Genomic DNA, 8,110 nt, shown 5'->3' with positions numbered 1-8,110 from the left:
CATCTGTGGTATGGCCTATTTTCCAAAGTATTTTTCATTTATTGTATCACTGAAATATATTTACTTAATTTATGGTGTGAGATAAAGACACGTTGAGACACATGAAAGACCGGTTGTGAGAATGAGATAAAATGATCTGTTACCATCTGGGTTGAAGGGTTTATAAAATAGAACAAAAAATAACTCTGCTTTTAAAACTACGACACTTTAACCCTCACAGTTATGTAAATGTAACTCCTGGTGCGAGGTCTCTGTGAGCTAAGAAAGGTGTATGAAACGTTTCTCTCCCCCATAAAGCTTCCCTTGCTTAATATGGAAGGCTTTATTTGGGAGAAAAACATAAATATAATGTACTACTGAAGTGACACTGCAGAGTGCAAATGTCAGCAATGCGCTCCCATTCGAACAGCATGGAAAAGGAGGGCGGAAAGGAGCAACAGGTCAGTCTGGCGTTTGCCATATTGGCCCTGCTGCATTAAAGGCTTTGTGGCTGCTTTTCTGCTGGCTGAAGGCCACTTCAGTGTAGGTGTTTGCATTCCTCCTTATTAGCATTATTAATAGTTAGACAGTGTACATGACAAGCGTGTTTAGCCAGGCTCCTTCTGTACTACAGAACCTACATACCACTTACCCTGTACACCCTAGACCATCACAGGCTCCTCTGCAAAACTTATATTTACTGTGTTGATAGTTCCATGATGGACATTTCACTCATGTCGGTGGAAGGACTTTCAACCTGGGCGGGGGAGTTCCCAATCCTACATAGGGCAGCAGGGCCTTACTCTACCTTTAATGACCTGCTTACAGGGTCGGACTGTCCTATGGGGCCATTGGTCAGTGCCACAAAGGCTGTGGGACAGCTGGTGTGTGAGCCGGTTTTTGGCTTTTTGTTGACCTGTTATGTGGTCTGGTGGGCCAGTATTTACTGTTGGTTTCTGTGAGAGAATAATGTGCAACTTGGAAAATGTGCCCACTTGAGTGACCATCATAAATACGTAATGCCCTTATTAAATGCATATTATTATTAGTTTAAGTGCACGCATAAAGAAATTTATAGTAGTATGTCACGGTAATGGTTATATGCTATGTATTTGCATAACTTTATAGGCCTTAAGTAAGCGAGGATTGGGCCTAGTCTGCACAATCTCATATTAAGCTGCATTGTTTGATAAAATAGTGGGAAATGTATGACTTGAGATTTGATGTTTCTAATGTTCACACCGTGCTGACCAAACTTTGCAGATGTCTTTAACTTTCTCATGAGAACTGCCAGTTAGAATGTCTTATATTAGGAGTTGCTACTTTGTATAGTTTGATACATGAGACAGCGATGTTCCCAGGAACCAACAATGGATGCACTGACTGACGCACAGATGGCAACAGAAAGATAGCTGAGAAGTCTGACAATGGTAACAGGAGAAGAGAAACCAATCATCGACATGTGAAAGACAGTTTAGTTATATCTTAGATTTGGGATTTTATTTCTATTGGACTAACTGTAAAAGTACTATTTTCTGACTAATGACAGATGTGGGAAGTTCTTTAGGAAATTCTAACTTAGCCCAACTGCACAGGGGGAGGAGAGGCTCATTCTGTTTTGACTTTCTCCGTAGTGGTTGTGTTTGAAGAGCTGAACAGTTCCTGATGACTTTATTCTCTATTGTTAACTTTATTGCTTAAGCTTTTAATCCTGAATGCTGATCCCCTAGATATTGTTCTTTAAGTGGTTCAGATAATTTAGAAGTCCCCATGGCTGAACCATTTCCCTTTTATTGCCCGTTGCCGTTGCTGACTGAACAGATGCCCAACTGATGAAGGGAAATTGCAGCTTGCTGATCCATACAAGGAGAGGTATAACAAAATGCTATTGCTTATGTTATAGCTTTGTTCTTTGTTTCTAGGTACCAACTGCTGTTTTGATAGAGCCATAGTAGATGTTTTCCAAATTAACTTTGACTAAATTGTTTTGCATGAAGTCCAAACATGCTATTCTAATTAGAAGGTTAGTTAGGGAACCCTAAAATGTTAACTTGCTATTAACAAAGAATTGATGCTATTCATCTGTTGAATCTAGATGTGTGTTATTTCAATTGCAGTTATTCTTGCTATTAATTTGTACTGTGACTCTCAAATGGTTGGTTATTAATGCTTTAGCTAAATTGAGATTCTTTAGAAAGTTTGGTTGACCGGTGCTATTCATATATGCTTATCATTTGGTGTTCAGATTAATTTATGTGACCATGGCATGGTTAATATAGGGAAATAAACTTTCTAACTTTCACATAAAGGTGTGATTATTCGTGGCCAAATGGGTCATGGTGTGTGAAGTTTACTGGCTCCAAAGAGAATTTGATGACGTTTATTTATTATGATGTTTACTTGCATTGACTTATGGTGGAATCACTCTAAGCACAGTCAAAAGGTCTATCGAACCTCTAACGCGTTCCCTTATAAACTAAATTCAAAGGACCAAATAAGTGACTTTTTTTGACCAGAGGCAAATGTGAATTTTCCTGTGTCTCTTTATTCTAGATGTAGTGGTGCTGGGATCTAATCTAGGATCTAATGTGTCACAACATTCTGCCCTGTGAGTCACCCACTTCCACCAGCAAGTGGTGCACCCGATAAACTTGATTAAGGAGAGCCTACTCCAAAACAGTCTTAGCTCCTTAAGTGCGGCGAACAAACTGTCACACCCCCTCACTACCTTCACAGTTCTGTAGGCTTGAATGGTTTGTCCACTAGACTATGTTCCAAAATCCTTATGGTGCAACCAGCAAAAATATTTTCTTTTTTTTATGAGAAAGTCAGGATGTGGGGGAAGAACTTTCCTTCGCATTACAACTGTATGCTCTTGCTTGTGTGACGATCGTGCCACTAAAACTGAACTAGGGTCTGACTGCTTTCAGGTTGATCGGTGCCTGGGGCATAACTCCACTGATCATAGTCTGAGAGATACTTTTGAAAAGGGAACAATGTACCCTTCACAGTGGTACCTTTTCCTAGAGGTACCGTCCCCTAGTAGATCCCTGCTGCAGGGATTTCACCCGCTAAGCAGTGATTTTTTGGTGAAGCATGCAACCTGGGCATTGGCTAGCACTCTCCTAAAGGAAAAATAAATCTGTCTGATCTCCCAAAGGGCTCAGGGTCCTTTATGCTGGTAGGGTGTATCTTGGGTGATACTGGACATCAAAGTAAGTAAATGTAATAATGAAATGTGGTGTGGTGTGGGCTGGCTACGCTGGCACTGGGCCATGTCCTTAACTACCCATGGGCACGAATATATTTCTGACTCACCTGGGGGGCAGATTTGTGGGTTTATCAACCATTTGCCTCCCAGGGGACAGAAATTCCCCTAGACACCAGGGAAAATGATAAAAAAAGAAAGCAGGAGTAGGGTGGCCCACCCAGGCATCCGTTCTTGGCCATACCCTATAACTGTCCCATCAGTCATCTGCCCCCTGGGGGACTATGGCGAGGTTTACCCCCATTCTTCTCTCCCAGGGAGGGTGAGGAGCAGAAAGTCGGTTTAAGGCCATCTTTAGCTTAAAAAAACCAGGAGTCACCTGAATCAGATGTTTATTCATGTATGGGCTACACACCTGATTCAGGTCTAGTGGAAACAACTAGATTTATTTCCTTTTGTGGTCAGAGACAGCATAAATCTTCTGCATTCCTCTCCAACAAGACATCTAATACCCATGCCCAAAAGCTTGAGACTTCTGTGGGACTTTGTGAGGTTGTTTTTTTTTTTTTTATACATCTTCATCTTTTTTCTTTAGGATTCACGCTGATGCTTTCACTTGAAAAAATGTACACAAAGAATTGAATCTTTTATCTTAAAAAATTGCATTTCATTGAAGTATAGGACCACAGTTTGCCAGCCTCTAATGGTGGGTTGTAGTCTTTTGTGGTGCTCAGTTACTGTTTTCCCAATTATTAGTATATCGTGATGGATAATTTTGATGCCTTCTGAACTGGAGAGAGTTTTATGAATGGTATCCTAAAGTACCTTTGTACCTAAGGATTATATTTGTACTTGCTGAGTCCCATGAAATTTGAAAACATTGTTATATATATGCTGGCTACATTGAGTGATAGTTGGTAGTACCCTGAGCTCTGGATGTTGTTGATATTGTTGTTATGTGCCACCCTCTTGCTATTGCTTGGGAAGTCACCCCCGTGGGAGAAACCTATGGAGGGGGTCCCAATACTTTCTCTATAATGTTCAGTGCTTTGAGTTTTCAAGTTCCTTTTCCACCAGTTGTCTTGGGTGGAGCAGCATCCTACTGTGCCTCAGAGTTGTTACCCTGATAGCTGCCTTGTCCTCAACGTTCAATTGTCTTACACTGCAGGAAACAATAGCAATCCCAGGTTTCACAGTGCGGCCTGGCTAAGTAGCATGCCAGATACACATCAATGACAAAGATCTTGGTTAATATGTTGTTTTGTTGATGGCTGATGGTCACTGTGAATGTCTGAGCAAAGGATAGTAGTGCCGACCCTCTCTAAGCATAAAGAGAAGTCTACATAGACACTAGCCATCTGGGCTTCAGATTTAGGCATTGTCTTTTGTCCATTACATTGACAAATGTACTAGAGTCAGTGAGGGCTGTTTTGAGAGTCCTTGTATCTGAACCTTGTATTTGGGTTTCGGTCTCTTCCTGTTCAATGTTCTATCTACGAGCAAGATGAGGAACCCTCTTTGGCATCAACTTCCATGTCTCTCTCTTTAGTGTCCGCTGAGTAAATGCTTGCCCAGAGTTCTGGAAATTGATAGATGCTATTATAGGCTTGGTAGGTGGTTGTCATTTTATGGATCCTCTCCACTTCCTGCTCCTTCAGAGACATGCAAAGTGGTTAAGAATGCCACATTTCAAGCAATCTTTGCTTTGTGTGGAATACATTGTATCTGCACAGAATTTCAAGCAGTTTGCTTGGATTCCTTTCTTAGGATGGTCTGCTGTCTGTGCAGAATGGCTGTCTGCTCATGGCATCATTAACTCATTCCTTTTTATTGGAAGAGTGGTTTTGATTCAGGTCTTGTGTCGATTTTGGACAGATACATTTTCAGTTGCTCATCATGACTATTGGGCAGTTTGTGGTACCTTATTAGCAGCAGAGTTTCATCCTGTGTCATCCTTGGTTCTTGAAGAAGCAGCCAACTGAGACATTAGATTATTTGTGCTCTGACTTTCTTGATGGTGTAGTCTTTTAGTCTGGTGCTAATTCTTTCATAGTGCATTGTGCAAAAGCAGTTGATTGATTCATACTCTGTTTGTCTCACTTGGTATAATTTGAAGCACTTGCAATCTGGACTATGCTGTGGAATGAAATGTACATCTGGGGTGGCCAACATCCCCTCGTAGTCATCTTAATTCCAGGATCTGCGTGATAACCTCCTTGACAGCAAAGTGCAGAAGTAGTGACCATTTTATTTTGGCATTGGTTTCTCTGGTAGCACAGAAGTAGTTGTTAAGACTTTTCACCAAGATAACCACCTCGGGCAGCTGATACTGGATAAGAGCGTTCACTGAGAGGTGGAAGGGTACAGATTGAAGTTCTAATATGCTGAACTGTTGATCCTGCAACTACCTAAACTCTTTTCTGTGGTGCAGCTGGAGCTGGGCTACAACTTGCCCTACTATTACGTTTTGGGCAATGTGTGATTTGATTGTATTACTTTTAACTTTGTTATGATCACACTGTGTTTGAATGTAGAACATGGTTTTAAAATGTGGAACATGGAAGGGAGAATGTACATGTAAGGGGACGTGTGGCCAGTTGATGTCTGGTACAGGCAGGGCAAGCTGTGTCCGCACTGCTGGAGAGTTTGAGTACACAGAATAAATATTTTAAAGGAACTACGTGATGAGTCTCTGTCTTGCAGAATTCAAATGCAACATTATCTACATGTTCACGGTGTCCAGTCTTTATAGTCATGCTAATTAGTTCAGTACGTCAGTCTGAAGTAGTGGTCACAGGCTGTGTCTGTTAGTGCAACAGGGCAATTGCTCGCTGCCATCATGATCCAGCGTGGACTATATCTCCAATTGTTGACTCCGATGAATCTTTCCTTCTCTGTTCTAAGGGGTGAAGAGACTCACATCAAATTATTTAAATTGATTACAGTGCAACCAAATAGACACACATTCAATCTCAGAGACCGACTTAAAGTTTCAAAGGGCTTTATTAAAAACTCAAAGTCAAACTTACATAAATGAGTCTCAAAACCACGGCATAGACATACAGAATCACTAAAGGAGAGTTAAAACGTCACACAATGTTGAATCGGATTAGCATATAAAATAACAATATCTCAATAGCGACAATGCAGAAAATTTAGAAATGTAGAAAAGTGTTTGCTCTGTAAAATCCAAAATCTAATTCTCCTGCCTATCCATTGAATCTAGATTCCTAACAATTCTAATACCTAACAGAATTTCAGTCAAAAGGAAGGCATAACAGAACTTCTATAGAAGATTCCGTCAAGAGAGGTGTGTGCAACATAAAGCTGCTGAATCTTTTAGGTCTTTACCTCAAAGAGGTCCGCTCTGCTCAAAGGAATAAAGGTGTCTGAAGCTTTCACTAACTAAACCACACTTAAATCTCAATAATTCCAAAAATGACATAATTGTTGAACTCTTCCTCTGAAAAACAAAATCATAAACCAAACGTAGAATAGGTAACTGTATTCCCTTTTTTTCTTCTATGTGTTCTTGGTGCAGCCTCGCACTCAGGAATTTGAAAACGATAATTGCCATTTCAGGATACTCCTTCCATCCTTGTAACACTTCCCTCAGACTATCTTATCTCTCACCCACAATAAGATCCTTCTTAGTTTCAGCACCTGCAGCTTTAGGAAAACATGCAAAAAGCAAACTTCAAATTGAAAATTAAAACATAGGAAAAATGTGGGCCTTCACTCCGGCAATCTAAATATATGCAACTATACCTTTAGAATTAAATCTCTCAGTCACAAAAGACTCATGCATATTTCTCGTATCAATTAACTCTTCTTGTCTATAGTTTCTAATTTTACTTGCAGGTTTTTGAATCCTTGTCAGTTTAGTTCACACTGCCCATGTGGTCAGGTGCTTGTGGGTCTATTTTTCAGCCTCGATTGGAGATGCTTGTCAGGTATAATGTGGCTTCTGCCTTTTGGGCATCATAGTTGCCTGTGGGCATGGTCTGATTGTTTTCTGCATGCATGTAATGACCTTTGCAGTTTATAGCTGTATGGTGGATGGCAGCCAGTGTCATGCAACTTTGAGCATCCTGTTGCCCTGCCCCTGCTGCAGTTGATGAGCATCGTCTTGCCAGTTCAGCCCACTTGGCTGTCTCCGGCTGGCTCCTCTCAAAGCCAACAAAGCCATGGGTACTAGATTAGAAGCAAGCAGGTACTCAGAAGAGCTCATGCTCACCAAAAGCCACTGCAAGTAACTTGAATACAGATTGAGAGCACCTACAAATCCCCTATCAGATGATTGCAACAACAAATCAAAGTCACCAAATGATCCACACTCACTGACCGCATTGAAAGCAGCACCAACAGCTCTAAGGAAATCTTTGCCATTCACCTATCTGGCTGCAAGCTGCACCAATATAGTCCCCTCTCTGGACCTCTGCATCCAGCTGTCCTTAATCTTCAGCAACAAGATCATCAGCATCTACAATAACTTTGAGCCTAATTAGCCCTGTCTACCTTCACAGCCCTCTTTCCCATTTCTGCTAACACCCAGGGGACCGCCTGAACACCTGGCCAACCATCACCACTCAAGAAATCACAATGACCATGCAGTCCATACAGTAAGAGTACCCTTAGAAAACTGGCCTCACCACTTCTTCATCTAAGGACTAGATGTCACAAGCACAGTCCTCACCCTGGTCCTGAATGAATCAATCAATATACCCACCTACCTGGTACTTTTGACAGAGACCCTAGATAGATGTTTTCCAAATTATTGTTCTAAATTGTTTTGCATGAAGCCCAACATGCTAATGCTAATCAGTGGTTAGGACAGGTGTTCACCTAAACTGACGCAAATAGACAAACGACCAAGACTATGCTTTGTTGAACTGACACGTTATTGACACTCTGCTAATCCTG

This window comes from Pleurodeles waltl, chromosome 6 (genome assembly GCF_031143425.1).
Source record: "Pleurodeles waltl isolate 20211129_DDA chromosome 6, aPleWal1.hap1.20221129, whole genome shotgun sequence".
In the NCBI taxonomy this organism is placed as follows: domain Eukaryota; kingdom Metazoa; phylum Chordata; class Amphibia; order Caudata; family Salamandridae; genus Pleurodeles; species Pleurodeles waltl.
The sequence above is the reverse complement of the archived record's forward strand: the minus strand, read 5'-3'. Positions refer to the sequence as shown.